Raw genomic sequence first — 18,747 nt, 5'->3', positions numbered from 1 at the left:
AACGACATATTGAAGCGGGGTGTTATAGACCTTCTTCCACATACACTGCACTTTTCTAGAGACTTTTAAAAAATGACAGGAAGAGGAAGAGGCAGCCCTTCTGCAGGGGTAGTAGGGGTAGGGCAGGCGCACCAGGCCGGATCCGAAGTGGGAAGTTGCAGAAGGTGCGTTCAATTGCATCAAAGGACGCACCAGACTTGGTTGAGTGGCTCACTCAGCCTTCCGCTTCTGTACCCTCCTCATCCTCTCTATCTGCACCCTCTTCACTCTCTGCTGTGTGCACCCCCAAAGAAAGTTAGTCAAGAGACATCTTGACAAAGTCAGACAACAGATATGAGCACAGTTGCTGACTATGGTCAGTACAATGTCTGAAAATAGGAGGTTACCCTTTGTTTCTACCCACTCAGTTGTTAGTAAACAAATAGCAGGTACGCTCAGACGTAATTGGCAGATTTTAACACAATCTTTTCCAGATATTGTGGAATTTCAGGCACCACCGCTTATGTCCTATAGGAGGTCCAAAAATTTGGGTGATGAATTAGTACACTCCTTTCTGCAGAGGCATGACAAGTCACGCATCTCCGTGGAGGGCTGCTACCCCTGCCTCAATTGTTGCATCTGCAACAATCTGCTGAAGGGTGAAACTTTTTTTCATCCCCGCTTGAGAAAGAAATATGAGACTGGCGGTTTCTACATATGTTCCTCTGACTACATAATCTATACACTGCAGGCCACACAGGCCTGCAAGTTGAGGATTAATCAACACAGGTATTCCATTCGGAAACTGTTTACAAAGATGCAGAATCAGTCGGGGGACATGGAGGGTGAACTTCCAGTCCCAGAACATTTCTATAGATGCAGGCATAATGTTGCACAGTTGAGGTTCAGGGTCATTGACGGTGTTCCCCCACTACAGAGAGGGGGCGACCGGGAACAACTACTTAAACAATTAGAGCTTAGATGGATCTTCGAACTGGACACCATTGAACCAAAGGGGCCCAATCGGGAGATCAGGGTGGGCTCCCTTTTCTAAGTCGCCATATGGGATGTGTTATTGGGGTGTTTTTATACAGATTAAGTTGTAGTACCCGATGTTGAATCGTGAAGTTATTTATATATTTCTTCTTTTCTTTTATCATCTATAGATTTGGCTACCATGTGAAATACAAGTGAAGAATGAAATACAGCCTTTAATATCAGCGACTGGGGAGCCGGCCAGCAGGATCACCATTTCTTCATACTGAATGTATGCTGGGTTTTGATTCCCTGTGCTGGATATATGCTTCAGGTTTGGGTTATACTAATAATGGGCAGTTTTTGCCAACTTTTGACCCTGTCTCCCTGGGGAGCTGCACGATCTATGCGGATTAGACTGAGGGTCAATGGCATATGGGGTTACTCATACGAAGTATGATAGAGCCTTAATCCTAGATACTTATAGGACACAATGGGGGTAAGCAGGGTAGGGGTCCTCTACTTTGTAGTTGGGCTCAGACCAGGCAAGGGCTGACATCTGTGGCCTCCTTTTGACCGAGGTTGGCGATGGATGTGGCCCTAGTACTCCCAGTCCCAATACATTTTAAGGTGTGTCACTTCGGCACATCCCGCTGGTGGAATCCTGTGGGGATTGTGCAGTCGGATGCCCAATATCTGCTAATATAGGCTTTAGTTTACCCTATGTGCCATTTTGGTTTATAACTGGAGTAATCACTCTGAAGATTTCTTGTTTGCATATTTTGTGCAGCCCCTACGATGTAGAAAGGGAACTTTGTGATCACTGAACTGTGTTATTCCTTTTGCCAGGCTGTTATCCAGCAGGGGACTTAACCATTATCTAAATAAAATTGTATCTCATTTGGATCTCTGCAATGGGTAGGTTCCTGCGTCGCTGATTATTGGTTAATATTTATGGCAACATATATATTTAGATCTGCGCTGTACCTGTGGGGATCTGCATTTGTATATTTGATTAAATGTGCTGAGCTTATTACCAGTTGAATAGGTCCATACATAACACAATATTGTTGATGCAGGACCCGCGGTTGTTATGACACTGGCCGCACGCCCAATCACGTGATTGGTCATGGGGCGGAGGGCGCCGTGCCAGTTCTTGAACTCCCGATCATGTGACCACTATGTCGGACACGTGATCCATGGGATTCTCGCCTGGATAAACTCGAGCATGCGCAGTGACATGCGGAAGACGCCGACCAACACAAGTCCAATGCAGGATGCAAATCTTCACTTAAACACATGGTATGCTTTATGTTAATGTACACAGAGGTTTTAATGTTGTATTAATGGATCATGGTCATTGTATTGCATGATTGGATGAGCCTGTAAGGGGGAGGGTCTAATCTTTTGTAGAGCACAGCCCCCTGATTAATTTGTATTGATGCACACCCCTATAAATGTTTTGGGAGTCACTTGTAAACTTTATGTAGCTTGAGAAAGACTTGGATGTCGAAACGTTGCTGATTACTTTGGTGTAATAAAACACAGAATTTTTGAGAGTGCCGTGACCTTTTGTAAAGTCTATCTACACCCCCAAAGACACCATCACCACCACCACCATATATCCTCTGCTTGAGTCACAGGAATTATTCTCCTCCTCCATCCTCCCTCTCCTCCTCGGCTGACTCCTCCTTTTCCGCTGCTACCGTCTCTTCCGCTGCGCCGCCCAAGATCCCCAGAACCTATTCGACATGCCAGGTGAGGCGTTGCCATGCTGTGCTGCATCTGTTGTGCCTGGAAGCCAAGAGCCATACCGGTCCTGCACTCCCTTCAGCTTTGCGTTCACAGGCAGATCAGTGGCTAACACTACTCAATTTGACAGTTGGTAATGTGGTGTGCGACAACGGTGGCAATCTGCTGAGAGCGCTGAAACAGGGCAAAATTACATACGTGCCGTGCATGGCACACATCCTGAACTTGGTTGTGCAGCGATTTGTTGTCAAATACCCTAGGGTCCAGGACGTCTTGCGGCAGGCCAGGAAAATCTTGGGCCATTTCAGAAGATCTTACACGGCCATGGCTCACCTTGCTGACATTCAGTGGCAACACAGCCTGCCTGCCCGTCTTATTTGTGACTGCCCGACGCAATGGAACTCGCATATCCTCGATAGGCTGCTCCAGCAGAAACGTGCAGTTAACGACTACCTGTACGAACTCTGCGGTAGGACAGGTTCTGGGAGCTTGGTTTTCTTTCACCGCGCCAGTGGCTGCTCAGGCGCAACGCATACAGACTTCTGCGGCCATTTGATGAGATCACCAAACTGGTCAGTCACAGCCAGGGCGCTATCAGTGACATTGTACATTTTGCCTTCTTTCTGAAGCGTGCATTGCGTTGTGTCATTGATCAAGCCATCGAGGAGCAGGAAGATGAGGAAGTCGCAATGCTGGATGAATTCCCAGGGGGGAGGCTACTCCATCTGAGACAAGTCAACAACAGGAGTCTGAAGAGGAGTCAGAGGAGGATGGTGCCGGGGAGGAGGAGGAGCAAGAAGAGCATGCTTTAAACCTTTCTGGGATCCCTGGTGTTGTCCGTGGATGGGGGAAAGAGAACGAGGACGACATTATCCTGGATAATGAGCAGGAGCCAAGCCACTACACTGCTTCCAATTTAGTGCAAATGGGGGCCTTCATGCGCCAGTGTTTTAAGAGGGACCCCTGTATAAAAAGCATAAAGGGCAAGGACCAGTACTGGGTGGCAACATACTTAGACCCCTGGTACAAACAAAAAATGGCAGAAATGTTACCACCATCACAGAGGGCTGTCAGAATGCAGCACTTCCTGGCCTTGCTTAGAGAAATGCTGCATTCTGCTTTTTTGGGTGCTGGCAGAGGAATTTCCATTCACAGAGAAACAGTTGCGGGTACCAATCCAACAGTGCCTGCAAGAAGAGGGCGGTTTGAAGATCTATTTGTCACTTCTGATATGAGAACATTCTTTCAGCCGACCCATCGACAGCTGTCCTCCGGATCCAGCCTCAGAGAACGCCTAGACCCGCAGGTGTCCGACTGCATTGGGTTAACAGCCGATTTGGACGCTCTGAGAAGTGATGAACCCCTGGACTACTGGCTGGGCAGGCTTGACCTCTGGCTAGAGCTTGCACAATTTGCAATGGAACTGTTGGCTTGCCCCTCGTGAAGTGTCCTGTCTGAAAGGACGTTCAGCGCAGCAGGGGGGATCGTGACCGATAAGCGCACTCACCTAGCTCACGACAGTGTTGACTACCTAACATTTCTAAAAATGAATGAGGCATGGATCTCGGAGGAATTCAACACATGTGACCAGTAGACCATGTTTGATTCAAATTACTCATGACACCCCATATCCGCCACCACCCATAACAATTTATGGTCCCTGTCTTCGGTAAATACAGCGGCATAAAAGGCCTTTTATGTCCGTTGAATGCCTAATTTTTGTGGCCTGTAATGGCCAACATGTATTTATCCTAATGTACCACCAGCCACAGAATACAAATTTATTTGCTGTCAGGGGAACGCCTGTCGGCTAATTTCTGGGACCTGTAATGGCCGACGCGTACTTCTGTATCCTGTGAATGCCTAATGTACCACCAGCAGCCACAGAATACAAATTTATTTGCTGTCAGGGGAATGCCTGTCGGCTAATTTTTGGGGCCTGTAATGGCCGACACGTACTTCTATATCCTGTGAATGCCTAATGTACCACCAGCAGCCACAGAATGCAAATATATTTGCTGTCAGAGGAACGCCTGTCGGCTAATTTTTTGGGGCCTGTAATGGCCGACACATACTTCTGTATCCTGTGAATGCCTAATGTACCACCAGCCACAGAATACAAATTAGTTTGCCGTCAGGGGAACGCTTGTCGGCTAATTTTTGTGGCCTATAATGGCCGACACTTACTTCAGTATCCTGTGAATGCCTAATGTACCACCAGCCACAGAATACAAATTAGTTTGCTGTCAGGGGAACGCCTGTCGGCTAATTTTTGGGGCCTGTAATGGTCGACACTTACTTCAGTATCCTGTGAATGCCTAATTTTTCAGACTGGAATTGAAAATCAATGGGTCTGTAAACGTTCCTCTCAATTGTGGAATGGATGCGGACACATTTTACAAACGTGTGAATGGACCCTATATGTATTTGACATGTATTTAACGGCAGCTGTCAGTTCTGGCTGATTCAGGCCGAGCTATTACACTAAAATCAAGCAATATTAAAAAATATATATATACACGTTAAAATTGTACAAACGATTTATATAACTTATTAGAAAAAATAATAATAATTATGGCAACTTTTCCAAAAGCATGATCATCTCATGCACCCCCTTCATGGCCTGGCGTTGCCTCTCCTCTATGGCCTTCATGCGCTTCTGAATGGCACGCATATCGTTGCACTGCTCCTTTTGCATTTTAGCCAATTTGGCCTTCAATGTCTTCATTCCTGTTTGAAAAAAATATATATGAACATTATTTCAACTCTTATTAAACCTTTAAACCTTTATTTTGTGGTGCATCTGCATTTATGATCGCTTGCTATTACACCTTTTTGTGATAAAAGTTGTCCAAAAAATAGCCTTTTTTGAGAGTTTTACATTTTTGCTTAAAAAGGTGTCCACCTGAGGCTTTTTTGGTATGATATTTTTAGACAGCTGGTTGTTACAGGTGCGGCAAGACTTAATATTTTTCTTTATTATTTAGTTATTTCTATTTTACACAATGAAAGCATTGTTGAACCAAAAACAATTCATGTTTTACTGTCTCCATATTTTGAGAGCCATATTATTGTTTTTATTTGGCGATTCTCTAATGGTAGGGTCTCATTTTTTGCAGAATGAACTGACCGATTGTTACTTTTTTGGGGGGCATATGCCTTTTTTTATAGCTTGGTGTTCCACTTTTAGTGATGTTAGGTTGAATAAATTAATATTTTCTTTTAATTGTTTATTTTATTTTTTTAAAGTGTTCACCGGAGGGGTTAGATCATAGGATATTTTTATAGAGACAGTCAATATGTACACGGCGGTACAAAATATGTCTGTTTGTCTATTGTTTACCTTTTTTAATTTTTTATTTAAAGTCTTTATACACATTGACGATTTAAATCTCAATACGTTAGTGATATTTATGATGATTATATAGTTTATTAGTTAGTGATATTTCAGTACAGTATAATTTTATTTTGTTTGTTAGTTAGTGATAGTTCTATTGAGTTTAATATTATTTGTTAAGTTAATTGTATTAATGTAGATTAAAGAGTTATTGTCCAGTTTGAATGCAAGGAAATGTCGCACTAAAATGAGAAGGAGATCCAAAACGGGTGCACCCACTAACAGACAGCACCCAGTCTGAAAACCACTGAGGAAGGGGTCTGCTTTGTAAATCCCCGAAACGCGTCTGGTATCCTTCCCCCCACCAGGACAAAGTGGGTCTACAAGTCAGAGAAGCCTGGAAGCTATCATCTGCGGGCCAGAGCAATTACCGGAACCATCGGTATTGCACCACGCAGGTAACCCAAACCGCGTGCAACAAACTTTTTAACTGGCGCCAAATTTGAAATAAGCTACCAACCCTTGAGACCGGTATAGTATACCAACACACCGTGTCGAGGAATCACCATCCAGAAGCCTCGGGTAAGCACTTGTACATCCCACTTGCAAGCGATCGCACCACTACAGCGGGAAGCCGCTGTGCGTACTAGCAGCCAAACTGTCACATAACATAGGCAGTTAGCTGCATACGCTTGGGACCCTGATCCCTTTTGCTTGAGACAATCACTTAAAGACTGTTTGCCGGAACGGATTATCACACACAGAACTTTTTCTTCAGGATCCAACTAGTGAACGCTTTCACAGTTGCTGCATGAACTTTACATTTTAATCATATCCATCGGGATCATTATCAATTTATTCATCTATCTATTGTATTTAATTCTCTTTTATTCACTTTATTGTTGTTATTATTATTGCCCATCATCGATAGTACCGTATCTCCTTTATTCAATTTTAGTATAACCTTGTTATTTTATTGCACTATTGATATTTTATGACATTTATTGTACTTTTATTGTCTCAAATAAATTCAAGATCCCTATACTTTTAGTGAGTGCCCCACTTTAATTCCTTATAGTTATTGTCCAGTGTTATTTTTTTGTATTACTATAGTGTATGTTGTCGCCTCATTGTTGGCCCTTTTAATGTTTATGTACATGTTATGGATTTGCCGATCGCCCTATCCGAATGGAGGGAATAGGAACTTCTATGATCACAGAATGTTCAGATTTTAGATAAACAACTCCAAAAACTTAAGAACATTCAATATAAATAAATTCCAATATGGAGGAAACTATATATATTTGCAGTGGCTGCCAGCCTTATGACGCATAACTTAATAAAAAATTAACAGTATGAAAAAAGACATATCCTCCACAGTGTCTTGATGGAATAATAAGGCGAGATGGGATGGGATTATCTCCTCCGTGTATCATAGGATGATCTTCTTCTCTACACCAGAGTCGGCTACTTCTTAATCCCATCACTAACACAATAGAACAAAGGGACAAATAAACCAACACATTCATTGGGAGTCTCAGAGCAGAGTTAACCCTAATTGCATTTATGGATTCACACCATGCTACTTTGATGGGGAATACGAAAGATGGGGCCTATAAACTCAACCAAAAATTCATGATTTATAGTTCCCTCTAAACCAAATAGGTCAGAGTGGGGGTCTGCATAGTCCTGGGTCCCTAGCCCGTAGGAAGGAGTCTAGCCCTCAGGCTTCTACTGCAGACACAGTGATGGTTCAGTCCGTCAGTCTTGTCTAGCACAAAGCCAACATATCACATCACCCAAAGAACACCATCCCTACAATGAAACATGGTGGTGGCAGCATCATGCTGTGGGGATGTTTTTCAGCAACTGGGACTGGGAAACAGGTCAGAGATGAGGGAAACATGGACAGGCATATTCTTGAGCAAAACCAGTCCCACTCTGTGTGTGATTTAAAAACATAGAAACATAGAATGTGTCGGCAGATAAGAACCATTTGGCCCATCTAGTCTGCCCAATATACTGAATACTATGAATAGCCCTTCGCCCTATCTTATATGAAGGATGGCCTTATGCCTATCCCATGCATGCTTAAACTCCTTCACTGTATTTGCAGCTACCACTTCTGCAGGAGGGCTATTCCATGCTACACTACTCTCTCAGTAAAGTAATACTTCCTTATATTACCTTTAAACCTTTGCCCCTCTAATTTAAAACTATGTCCTCTTGTAGCAGTTTTTCTTCTTTTAAATATTCTCTCCTCTTTTACCTTGTTGATTCCCTTTATGTACAGTACAGACCAAAAGTTTGTACACACCTTCTCATTCAAAGTGTTTTCTTTATTTTCATGACTATAAAAATTGTAGATTCACACTGAGGGCATCAAAACTATAAATTAACACATGTGGAATTATATACATAACAAAAAAGTGTGAAACAACAGAAAAGATGTCATATTCTAGGTTCTTCAAAGTAGCCACCTTTTGCTTTGATTACTGCTTTGCACACTCTTGGCATTCTCTCGATGAGCTTCAAGAGGTAGTCACCTGAAATGGTCTTCCAACAGTCTTGAAGGAGTTCCCAGAGATGCTTAGCACTTGTTGGCCCTTTTGCCTTCACTCTGCGGTCCAGCTCACCCCAAACCATCTCGATTGGGTTCAGGTCCGGTCACAGGTTATCTGGCGCAGCACCCCATCACTCTCCTTCATGGTCAAATAGCCATTACACAGCCTGGAGGTGTGTTTGGGGTCATTGTCCTGTTGAAAAATAAATGATGGTCCAACTAAACGCAAACCGGATGGAATAGCATGCCGCTGCAAGATGCTGTGGTAGCCATGCTGGTTCAGTATGCCTTCAATTTGGAATAAATCCCCAACAGTGTCACCAGCAAAGCACCCCTACACCATCACACCTCCTCCTCCATGCTTCACGGTGGGAACCAGGCATGTAGAGTCCATCCGTTCACCTTTTCTGCGCCGCACAAAGACACGGTGGTTGGAACCAAAGATCTCACATTTGGACTCATCAGACCAAAGCACAGATTTCCACTGGTCTAATGTCCATTCCTTGTGTTCTTTAGTCCAAACAAGTCTCTTCTGCTTGTTGCCTGTCCTTAGCAGTGGTTTCCTAGCAGATATTCTACCATGAAGGCCTGATTCACACAGTCTCCTCTTAACAGTTATTCTAGAGATGTGTATGCTGCTAGAACTCTGTGTGGCATTGACCTGGTCTCTAATCTGAGCTGCTGTTAATCTGCGATTTCTGAGGCTGGTGACTGGGATGAACTTATCCTCCGCAGCAGAGGTGACTTTTGGTCTTCCTTTCCTGGGGCGGTCCGCATGTGAGCCAGTTTCTTTGTAGTGCTTGATGGTTTTTGTGACTGCACTTGGGGACACTTTAAGAAATGAAAGACTGACTGACTTTCATTTCTTAAAATAATGATGGCCACTCGTTTTTATTTACTTAGCTGCTTTTTTCTTGCCATAATACAAATTCTAACAGTCTATTCAGTAGGACTATCAGCTGTGTATCCACCTGACTTCTCCACAACGCAACTGATGGTCCCAACCCCATTTATACGGCAAGAAATCCCACTTATTAAACCTGACAGGGCACACCTGCGAAGTGAAAACCATTTCAGGTGACTAACTCTTGAAGCTCATCAAAAGAATGCCAAGAGTGTGCAAAGCAGTAATCAAAGCAAAATGTGGCTACTTTGAAGAACCTGGAATATGACATATTTTCAGTTGTTTCACACTTTTTTGTTATGTATATAATTCCACATGTGTTAATTCATAGTTTTGATGCCTTAAGTGTGAATCTACAATTTTCATAGTCATGAAAATAAATAAAACTCTTTGAATGAGAAGGTGTGTCCAAACTTTTGGTCTGTACTGTATTTAAAAGTTTCTATCATATCCCCTCTGTCTCGTCTTTCTTCCAAGCTGTACATGTTAAGGTCCTTTAATCTTTCCTGGTAAGTTTTATCCTGCTGTCCATGTACTAGTTTAGTAGCTCTTCTCTGAACTCTCTCCAAAGTATCAATATCCTTCTGGAGATACGATCTCCAGTACTGCGCACAATACTCCAAATGAGGTCTCACTAGTGCTCTGTAGAGCGGCATGATCATCTCCCTCTTTCTACTGTTAATGCCTCTCCCTTTACACCCAAGCATTCTGCTAGCATTTCCTGCTGCTCTATGACATTGTCTGCCTACCTTTAAGTCTTCTGAAACAATGAACTCTAAATCCCTATCCTCAGGTACTGAGGTTAGGACTGTATCACGGATTTTATATTCTGCTCTTGGGTTTTTATGCCCCAGGTGCATTATCTTGCACTTATCAACATTGAAATTTAGTTGCCAGGTTCACCTTCCAGCAGGACAATGACCCCAAACACAATGCTACAGCAACATTCGAGTGGTTTAAGGGTAAACATATAAATGTGTTGGAATGGCCTAGTCAAAGCCCAGATCTCAAACCAATAAAAAATCAGACTTAAAGATTGCTGTTCACAAGCGCAAACCATCAAATTGGAAGGAGCAGAATCAGTATTGCAAGGAAGAATGGGCAAAAACGCCTGTGGTAAGATGTGGCAACTGCTCATAGAGACTTAACCAAAGCAACTTGGAGCTGTGATTGCCGCAAAAGGTGGGTCTACTAAGTATTGACTTTAGGGGGGGTGAATAGTTATGCACATTGACCTTTTCTGTTATTTTGTCCTATTAGTTGTATGCTTTACAATTAACCAATTTTAAAGAAGGTCTAAGTTGTGGGCATGTTCTACAAATTACATGATGGAAATCCTCAAACAATCCATATTAATTCCAGAATGTGAGACAACAAAAAAAAGAAGGAAGTCAATGGGGGTGAATACTTTTGCTAAGCACTGTATACATTACATTGTGTTGGCAAAACATACAAAAGTTATTTACGCATTGTGGTAAGGTGAACAGAAAAGTTTATGGTAAAGTCCTGGAAGGGGTGTATATCCCACCCAGCTTCCTCAACTGGGTGAGGTAAATAAAATCCAGGACAGGTTTTCCCCTAGCCTGAGGGATCCCAGCTGAAGCCAGCTGGGATCATCAAGGGGAAATAGAGCACAGTCCAGGCTGTCAGTCTGGGGAGAGGAAAGCCTGGAGAAAGCCTGGAAAGCTGGCTGCCCTGCTGGCTAGAGAAGCCGAGTGCTCTGTGTGACCTGTGTTCCATAGGTGAGCTAGGATCTTCACTGTATTAGCCAGGGCCCAGACGGGCAGGTGTTTATTTCAGTTTGATTTATGTTTTGTGGTGCTGGTCCTTCACCTTACCCAGTGAATTATAACTGGGGTTGCCTGTATTGCCAGAGTGTGATAAATAAAGCAGCATTTGGACTTTAACCCTGTGGTCTGCAAGAGAATCTGTCATCGCCGCCCAGCCTGAGAGTGTAACCCCTTACAGCATGTACCTGGGCATTTTTTGTCCCGGATTCTTTTTATAAACCGGGGCTGTCTTCTCTTCATGTCTGACCATTTTTTTCTAATGGTCAGACAGCGGTGTTTTACACCCGTCTGGCGTCAGATTTCATAGGCCAGCTCCTGCACAATTCTCTGCTTCTCGGCGTGGGACCAGGTGCGGTTGTATCCCTGCCCCAACATCCACTGCAAGAGAAAAATGCAGGCATATAATCCCAATTTTTTACAATAATAGTATTGAAAATAATTTACTCAAGTAAACTCCTAAAAGTATTTAATGCTTTGAGGTGGAAATATTAGATTTAGGCACACGGGCGTGTTTTTTCAACACTACGGACCATACAAACCCATCCTGCTGTCCTGCAGAGTGGAAAAGCGCACGGCGTCATTGGTTGCTATGACAACGTGCGCTTCCGGCCACCACCACTGTACTGTGATACACTTGTATGATCTATACAACTATATTACTGTACAGTGGTGGCGGCAAGAAGCGCACTGCGTCATAGAGAGTTAGAAACCAATGACGCCTTGCGCTCGTCCACTCTGCAGGATGACAGGCGGGTTTGTACAGTCCGTAGTTCTGAAAAAACAAGCCCGTGTGCATGCGGCCTTACTGTTACAGTTAGAAGATGGGATTGTATTACAACTGTATGTGGTTGGGGTCTGAGCTATCAGATACTGTCCAACTAAGCAGAGATGTACCTGTCTAGTGAAGTGACGGTATGGTATGGGTGTACAGCTGGTTCGTCTCCCCGGAATGCACCCTGGGTAACTCTAAATGAACCAGCAAATACTGGCGGTCTGACAAAGAAAGCTTCTCCTGAGTCCTGACTAACAGGATACAAACTATCATCTATAGACTCTGCGTGTGTGTGTGGTATATTGTGTGTGTGTGGTATAAAGTGTGTGTGTGGTATATAGTGTGTGTGTGTGTGTGTGCAGTATATAGTGTGTGTGTGCGGAATATAGTTTGCAGTATGATGTGGATGTGCATGTGCATATTAAATCTATTTTTCTGCTTTCCATACAAATATGCTACTAACATAGTGGGTGTGATGTCACGGGAATACTTAGTGCAAAAATCAATAATATCTAGTGAGACCTTATAAAATGTGAAAATTTGTGCACTTAAGAAAAATTTGAATCGCAGAAGGTCACACTGGCATATAAAGCGATTGTTCAGACCTACAGGTGAAATGTAATCAAATACACTACTTTAATATAAGATTACTTACAGTCACCAGGAGTTCTTCCTCTTCCTCATTGAACTTCGCTCCAACCATCGCATCCATCTAATTGCTAGTCGGTGCAAACCAGTTGCTGTAGGCCACACCTTCAGAGAGCATGTGCTCTTGCGATTAATACTTTGCCAAAATTTCGCCGATAAAAAAAGAATGCTTGTCGATCGCAAATTTGCTTAATACTTCTGGTAAGTCAGTGTCCATGTTGTGGGACTATGTGTGCGCATCTACTAAGTATTTAGTGGCTGCAAATATGACCTGGAGGTTTTTCATGTTCGCCTGCCATTAAAATGAATGGGACCTGCAGCGAACCTACGGTTCGCGAACATTTAAGCGAGTTCGAGCGATCGCGTTCGCGAACCGTCCCATCAGATGTTCGTCCATCACAATTTCTTTTTTCATTGTCCATCTGGAGAAGTGAAGACCAGAAGTAAAACAATAAGATGCTGGATGTTGAAAAAATTAATGTGAAGAACTTTATAAATTTCTCCCCATGCCTATCATTTATAGGCAGGGACGAAGATGATGGCATTGACATAATTTCAGTATCAACTGCTTGGTTCCATTTGGTTCAGCAAAATAAGAGCAACTCTTTGCAGCGACTTTCTACGCTGGCTCAAAAAAGGTGTCACATTCTGTCTAATGAAAAACTACTTGAGAGATGACCAAGATGTCCATCTCAGTCATAAAGACTGCTGGTAACAACAGACAAAATCAGCCAGCAGTTAAGGTCAGATAAGTTTTTATACTACTGTCCCTATCTCACAAAGAATACAAATGAAATAGTAACATATGTTTTTTTATAGATAGATGCAAAGCTCCAACCTGGGTCTAAAATTCCTAATGTCTTACCCTGTAATCCCAAGTAACTTTATACGTGACAATAAGGCCTCATGCACACGACCATTGTGTGCATCCGTGGCCGTTGTGCCGTGTTCCGTTTTTTTTCGCGGACCCATTGACTTTCAATGGGTCCGTGGAAAAATCGGAAAATGCACCGTTTTGCAGCCGAGACTGTGATCCGTGTATCCTGTCCGTCAAAAAAATAGGACCTGTCCTATTTTTTTGACGGACAACGGTTCACGGACCCATTCAAGTCAAGATTGGCATCCGTGTCCGTGATCCATGGCCGTAGGTTACTTTCATACAGACGGATCCGAAGATCTGTCTGCATAAAAGCTTTTTCAGAGCTGAGTTTTCACTTTGTGAAAACTCAGATCCGACAGTATATTCTAACACAGAGGCGTTCCCATAGTGATGGGGACGCTTCTAGTTAGAATATACTAAAAGAACTGTGTACATGACTGCCCCCTGCTGCAGTCAGCAGGGGGCAGGCCCCCCCCCGTAGTTAACACATTGGTGGCCAGTGCGGCCGCCCCCCCTCCCCTGTAGTTAACTCATTGGTGGCCAGTGGGCCCCCCTCCCTCCCCTGTAGTTAACTCGTTGGTGGCCAGTGGGTCCCCCTCCCTCCCCTGTAGTTAACTCTTTGTTGTCCAGTGCGGCCGGCCCCCCCTCCCTCCCCTGTAGTTAACCCGTTGGTGGCCAGTGGGCCCTCCCCCCTCCCTCCCCCTCCTAATTAAAATCTCCCCCCCATCATTGGTGGCAGCGGAGAGTACCGATCGGAGTCCCAGTTTAATCGCTGGGGCTCCGATCGGTAATCATGGCAACCAGGACGCTACTGCAGTCCCGGTTGCCATGGTTACTTAGCATTTTGTAGAAGCATTATACTTACCTGCGAGCTGCGATGTCTGTGTCCGGCCGGGAGCTCCTCCTACTGGTAAGTGACAGATCATTAAGCAATGTGCCGCACAGACCTGTCACTTACCAGTAGCGATTAAACTGGGACTCCGATCGGTACTCTCCGCTGCCACCAATGATAGGGGGGGAGATTTTAATTAGGAGGGGGAGGGAGGGGGGAGGGCCCACTGGTCACCAACGAGTTAACTACAGGGGAGGGAGGGGGGCCGGCCGCACTGGACAACAAAGAGTTAACTACAGGGGAGGGAGGGGGGCCCACTGGCCACCAACGAGTTAACTACAGGGGAGGGAGGGGGGCCCACTGGCCACCAATGAGTTAACTACAGGGGAGGGAGGGGGGCGGTCGCACTGGACAACAAAGAGTTAACTACAGGGGGGAGGGGGGGCCGACCGCACTGGCCACCAATGAGTTAAAAACAGGGGGGGGTCTGCCCCCTGCTGCCTGGCAGCACCTGCCAGGCAGCAGGGGGCAGTCATGTACACAGTTCTTTTAGTATATTCTAACCGGAAGCGCCCCCATCACCATGGGAACGCCTCTGTGTTAGAATATACTGTCGGATTTGAGTTTCACGATCTAACTCATATCCGACAGTATATTCTAACATAGAGGCGTTCCCATGGTGATGGGGACGCTTCAAGTTAAAATATACCATCGGATTGGAGAAAACTCTGATGGTATAAAAGGGACTCCTGACTTTACATTGAAAGTCAATGGGGGACGGATCCGTTTGCAATTGCACCATATTGTGTCAACGTCAAACGGATCCGTCCCCATTGACTTGCATTGTAATTCAGGACGGATCCGTTTGGCCCTGCATGGCCTGGCGGACACCAAAACGACTATTTTTTCATGTCCGTGGATCCTCTAAAAATCAAGGAAGACCCACGGACGAAAAAACGGTCACGGATCACGGACCTCCGGACCCCGTTTTTGCGGACCGTTAAAAAAAAACGGTCGTGTGCATGAGGCCTAAAACAGATAATTCCTCACCCAAACTAATGTGGGATTCATGCACTTGTTAGTAAAGGTAGTATTAGGTAGTATTGTCCCTGTTATGAGGGGGTCGATATCTGTCACTCTATGGTGGGGATCTTTAGCTGTTACTATAATGGTGCTATCAAGAGTTGTCACTGTTATAGGAACATTAATGGAGAATGAATATATTTGTGTTACTATAGAGACTTGAAATGGCTACAGGAGCAAGGACTCAAACATATCTTGTCGTTTTCATTGGTACCATATGTTTTTGAGATGCTTTGTTTTTTGAGATGTGATGAACAGAAAACAGCAATTGTGCTATTTACTTTTTTAATTTTAATTTTTATTTTTTGCATCAGACTCACTGTCAATCTGCAGTCTAATATATGGGTGTGTTTATCAATTTTTTTGCATCATACTCATTGTCAGTAGGTGGTTAGTTCTGTTATTCATGCTTTGTTTACATTCTGCAGCAAAGCTGTGGGGCATGTAACAACAATGCCTGAGCTCTCCCTCATGAATATTTGTGGGTGTGAATAATCTGCCCTTCCCTTCCCTCTGCACTGCAGTGCTTGCTCTGCACAACCTATTTTGCATACAAACCCTATCACATGATCATCTCCTAGCTCAAACAGATATATATATATATATATATATATATATATACACATACAGTTTTATATATATATATATACACATATATATATATCAGTTCTGATCAAAAGTTTAAGACCACTTGAAAAATAGCAAAAAATCATATTTTACATTGTTGGATCTTAACAAGGTTCCAAGTAGAGCTTCAACATGCAACAAGAAGAAATGTTAGCGAGACAAAACATTTTTTGAGCATTCAATTAATTGAAAATAACGATTAAACTGAAACAGGCTGTTTTTCAGCTGATCCAAATTTTAGGACCCACATGCCTTTAAAGGCCAATCTGTGCAAAGATGTGGATTCATTGTCATTCTCTGTCAGGTAGTACACGTTGTGATGCAAAGGCCACAAAAACCTCTCCCTTTTTAACTGTGGTCGGAGTTGTTCACTGCATAGCAGGGTCTCTCACAGCGCGCCATCGCTGCTGAGGTGGAACACAGTAAGACAGTCATTGGAATTTCTTAAAGATCTGAGGTTATGGAACAAAAAGTCAAGTGGAAGACCACCAAAAGAAATTCATCAGCACTGAGCCAGAGGACGATCTGACCAATTGATACTGTGCGACTGCCGACCTAACACAAACGCATGTGAGCAATTCAAGAGGTCCCTGAACGCAAAGAACTTATCCTTTGACTTGCAAGAGAGCACAACATGTAACATTCAAAGGTGGAGAAATTTGATCTCGATGAGTTACCTTGATGGTGGGGCTCCGATCGGTCCTTGATCTGGCTATGTCCAGATGTTGCAGAGAGCATTCCTCATGACTGAGGGCCCTTGTCTGTGTGGTAACGACTGGGTTTTTCGACAGGACAACGTACAGTACACAATGCCGCAGGACAAGGCACTTCTTTCAGGAGAATAACATCACTCTTTTGGCCCATCCTGCGTGTTCCCCTGATCTAAATCCAATTGAGAACCTTTGGGGATGGATGGCAAAGGGAAGTTTACAAAAATGGACAAAAGTTCCAGACAGTAGATGGCCTTCGTGCTGCCATCTTCACCACTTGGAGAAATGTTCCCACTCACCTCATTGAAACGCTTGCATCAAGATGCTGAAACGAATTTTTGAAGTGCTAAACAATAACAGCGGAGCGGAGTTCATGTTTGGAAGTTGGATTTCTGTTTTGGGGGGTTTCGTTTTTTTTTTTGGGAGGTATGGTCCTAAACTTTTGATCAGCTGAAAAACAGCCTGTTTCAGTTTATTCGTTGTTTTCATTTAATTGAATGCTCAAAAAATGTTTTGTCTCACTCCCATTTCTTCTTGTTGCATGTTGAAGCTCTACTTGGAACCTTGTTAAGATCCAGCCATGCTAAATATGATTTTTTGCCATTTTCCAAGTGGCCTTAAACTTTTGATCAGGACTGTATATACATAGATAAAGAGAAAGAATTACACAACAGCACAATTTCAAAATGATGCCAAGTGCAATACCCCAAAAAAGTTCCTGAACAGGAAACCGACAATGTAGATAAAAATGGAAAGGCAGCACTCCGATCCACTTTTCTTCACTTGAAGACTGGAGTGCTGCCTTTCCATTTTTTTCTATCTATATATACACACATACATACATATATTTCTATATATATCATCGATATATGTATATAGAGATATATATTTATTGATCTATATCTCACCACTCTGTCACTGGGCCACTGTGTTTACTCCTAATGCTGTTGCCACTTCAACATTCTGTGACTGGGACACTGTGTTGTCTCCTCATGCTGTTGCCACCTCAACACTCTATGACTGGGACACTGTGTTGACTCCTCATGCTGTTGTCACCTCACCACTCTGACTGGGAAAGTGTGTTGACTCCTCATGCTGTTGCCACCTCACCACTCTGTCACTGGGCTACTGTGTTGACTCCTCATACTGTTGCCACCTCCCCACTCTGTGACTGGGACACTGTGTTGACGCCTCATGCTGTAGTCACCTCACGACTCTAACTGGGACACTTATTTCATTGATTGGACTCCAGTTGGCTGACACCTCACTCCAATTAGCTCTTGGAGATGTCATTAGTTTAGGGGTTCACATACCTTTTCCACCTGCACTGTGAATGTTTACATAGTGTGTTCAATAAAAAAAAACATTCTAACATTTAATTATTTGTGGTTATTAGTTTAAGCAGACTGTGATTGTCTATTTTTGTAACTTAAATGAAGATCAGATCACATTTTATGACCAATTTGTGCAGAAATCCATATCATTCAAAAGGGCTCACATACTTTTTCTTGCAACTGTAATAATGAGACCCAGAGATTAGAGGTTTCTGGGTTTGATAATGAGAACTGTCAGTAATGTCTTCTTTCTTCTCCATTCCTCAGGTGCAGACATCTGTGGTAAGTACATTTTATACCACATTTCAGCTTCTTGTCATTATTATTCTCCATAAGATTGGTAGGTTATAACACAAGTGCATTTCCCCAGGATTAATGGTGCAAACCTATACCAACTGCAAGACCTGCGCTGAGGAGAAGGTTGTCTGCGCCGGGGGCCCAGGTACAGTATAAGATTTCTATCATAGACCAGAGGATCTAGGATTACATTATATAATACATACCTCTCCATTCAGTGTGTGTAAAATATGTGTATAGTATGTGTACTGTGCCTATTATACA

The 18,747-nt window shown here is 43.5% G+C and overlaps 1 long non-coding RNA gene across 1 annotated transcript; it reads left to right on the top strand.

The window, feature by feature from the left end:
* Nucleotides 1-1,229: 1,229 nt before the first annotated feature.
* On the top strand, nucleotides 1,230-18,469 carry LOC122938665. Its single transcript, XR_006390046.1, has 3 exons — nucleotides 1,230-1,288; nucleotides 1,804-1,872; nucleotides 18,454-18,469. It is a non-coding gene; the product is annotated as an uncharacterized LOC122938665 (long non-coding RNA).
* The last annotated feature ends 278 nt before the right edge of the window (nucleotides 18,470-18,747 follow it).

The sequence above is a fragment of the Bufo gargarizans genome, chromosome 5 (genome assembly GCF_014858855.1).
Source record: "Bufo gargarizans isolate SCDJY-AF-19 chromosome 5, ASM1485885v1, whole genome shotgun sequence".
NCBI classification, from domain to species: Eukaryota; Metazoa; Chordata; class Amphibia; order Anura; family Bufonidae; genus Bufo; species Bufo gargarizans.
This window is presented reverse-complemented; position numbering and strand designations above follow the sequence as displayed.